This window comes from Orycteropus afer, unplaced genomic scaffold (assembly GCF_000298275.1).
Source record: "Orycteropus afer afer isolate SDZICR_OR568_19922 unplaced genomic scaffold, OryAfe1.0 scaffold00025, whole genome shotgun sequence".
Classification (NCBI taxonomy): domain Eukaryota; kingdom Metazoa; phylum Chordata; class Mammalia; order Tubulidentata; family Orycteropodidae; genus Orycteropus; species Orycteropus afer.
In genome coordinates this window covers 3,891,332-3,894,326 of record NW_006921612.1, presented here as the reverse complement: position 1 = coordinate 3,894,326, position 2,995 = coordinate 3,891,332, and positions in this window count along the sequence as shown.

The window sequence follows — 2,995 nt, the reverse complement described above, 5'->3', positions numbered from 1 at the left end:
CCTTGGAAACCCAAGGAGGGGTCGCTATGAGTCAGGGCTGACTCGACGGCACATAACAACAACAATATATATATATATATAATGAAAGTATGTATTAGCATCCAAAATAAAATAAAATAAAAGCATTATATCACTCACTCAAAATTCAGTAATGGTTCCCTGAGACTCTCAAGACATTACATTTTGTGGATGGGAAAAGCACAAGTGGGTTTTGGGTTAAATTATCTTTCCATCTGACTCGAATTTTTATTTGATTATAACTGTGACAAGAGGCAATTTTCCCTACTTGCACACACAGTTGCCTCAGATTTGCTGCTTATGTTTGCCTCGGGCTTCTTTCTTTCTTTCTTTTTGTTGCCTCAGATTTCTTTTGCACTGTGCATCTACCCTTTCACACTGATAAATATCACTGGGCTTTTGAATCACTTTTGCTAAGTGCTTACACTAATGTCTAAATTGGATCTCCTTTTTTTCTTTATTTTGGATCTCCTTTTAATCACTAAAACTCATCCCACCATATCTGAGATCCATCACATCATCCCTAGGCAAAGAATATTGCATAAATTAGTCAACTACAATTTCAATTAATTTCCTCAAGACCCCTTTTAAAATTCACTTAGGAAATTACAAAAATATTAGCATTCAGTTAGTCTGCTTGAAATCCAGAACTTTGTACAACAGACATGGCTCAATGTTTAAGAAAAAGGGTACACATATCACACTTGGTTGTCTTTTTTCTGTGCAACTCTCTTGAAATGTACAATAGATGGAGAAACATTTTGTTTTTACCAAACCCCAAAGCTGCCTCTCTGGCTGTTTCCTTCTCTCATGGCTCAACAGCATTTTATGGATTCCATAATCTTAGAAACAGATCCTGTTACACAAAGGCCCCCAAAGACGGGTTGGGTAGATATTAACTATTAGAATGATTTTTCTGTTGTATTCACTTTACTTCTCCTTTGTCATCTCTAGCTCCCTGGGTGACACTAACCCACCCAGCGGCACTGAGGAAGAAAAGCCTGGTGATCTACTTCCATAAAGATTACAGCCAAGCAAACCCTACGGAGCACACTATCACACATGGGGTCACCATGAGTCAGAATCAATGGCAACAGGATGAAGTTTGTGTTGTCACCTCTCCTGTTCTCTGAGTCATCATAACTTACTTTGTAAGTCATTTGGCTTTTCTTACCACCATACTAGCACTATTTTTTTTTTTCCCCAAACTATCCAGGCACAGAAGAACCTCTCAGAAGGATAATCAAGAAAATCTCTAACTCATTCTTTTAGTGATGTTTTTTAAGATCCACAGACATATAGGCTAGGCCCATAACAAATTTATCATCCCCAGGACATCATGCCAACAATTACTGAAGAAATTAATCCAATTCACCACCACATTCTTTGGGGTTGTATGCATATAAAAGAGACAGCTTCAAGATGTCTTGCTCTGCTTCAAGCGGCATAGATTCACTGGTACAGAAGCATTGCACATGCTGGAGCTAATAAAATGCTGGTTTCTGAGGGGAGCAAAATGAAATTTCAAAGGCTTAGTAATAACAGATTGTAAAGTACATTGCCTCCCCCCATAAAACTACAGTGTGAATCTTTCATTTACAAAAAGATTCAAAATTGCACACATAGCTAATAAACTTCTCAGATACATTTATATTTTCATAGCAGGAAAGAATATTTAACCATGCCTCCCCCTTTTTCCTCCCATAAACCACCTGTTGTCTATATACCTACTCATCACTTATCAATTACCCTGTTATTCAACATTTTGCTTTGATAACAACAGTGAAGAACCTACTCACTGAAAATTATACACATTAACAACACAGGTCAAGGAGTGAAAAAGGCTGAGGTGGGAGTAACACTGGCAGTAATGGCTAAGGTTATGTGTCCACTTGGCTGGGTCATGATTCTCAGTGGTTTGGAGTTATGTAATGAGGAAATCTGGGGGTTATATAATGATGAAATCTGACAGCTATGTAATGATGTAATTTGACAGTTATGTAATGATGTAGTCATCCTCCATTTTGTGATCTTATATGGTCATCTTCCTTTCTTGTATAACGCCAATTTTTGCATAATGACCTGGTGTTTGAAACATTATCGTGTCAGTAAGTGAGAAGTGGGAGTAGTTTGTCTCCCAATAAAATGAAATAAGTAATAATGTAAGTTCCAACAGTTTCAATATTCCTGTGTTCCTTTTCTTGTTTGACTGGTGCTCTGCCCAAACTAGTTGCTATTGAGTCGATTCTGACTCATGGTGACCCCACGTGTGTCAGAGGAGAGATGTGCTCCAGAGGGTTCTCAATGACTTATTTTTTAGAAGCAGATTACTGGGCATTTCTTCCAAGGTGCCTCTGGATGGAGTCCAACTAATGCTACCAAATGCTTAACCATTCTTGCTGTCCAGAATGACCCTACATTCTCTAAGATATTTTTTGCCAGCCTTTTTGAATTTTCTTTTTGGACCACAGAAAGGCCTATATGCTACTGACTGTGGTATAGTACCTAAGGCATGTGATTGCTAACCAGAAGCCTAGAGGTTCAAACCCACCAGCCACTCCTCGGAAGGAAGGCTGAGCAATCTACTTCCGTAGTGATACCGCCTCGGAAACCCAAGGAAGGTTCGCTATGAGTCAGATCTGACTTGACAGCAGTAAGTTTGGTTTTTTTGGTTTCATGTTTGTTCATATTTGCTTTGTGCCAATTGTTGTTGTTGTCAGGTGTCATCAAGTTAGTTCTGACTCATAGTGACCCTATGTACAATAGAATAAAATATCCCAGTCCTGTGCCAGCCTCACAATCCTTCTATGTTTGAGTCCATTTTTGTAGCCACTGTGCTAATCTATCTAGTTGAGAGTCTTCCTCTTTTTCGCTAACCCACTACTGTACCAAGGACTGGTCCTTCTCGATAATATATTCAAAGTATGTAAGATAAGAGTCAGGGGAGCTCTGGTACCATAGTGCCTAAGGCATTTGA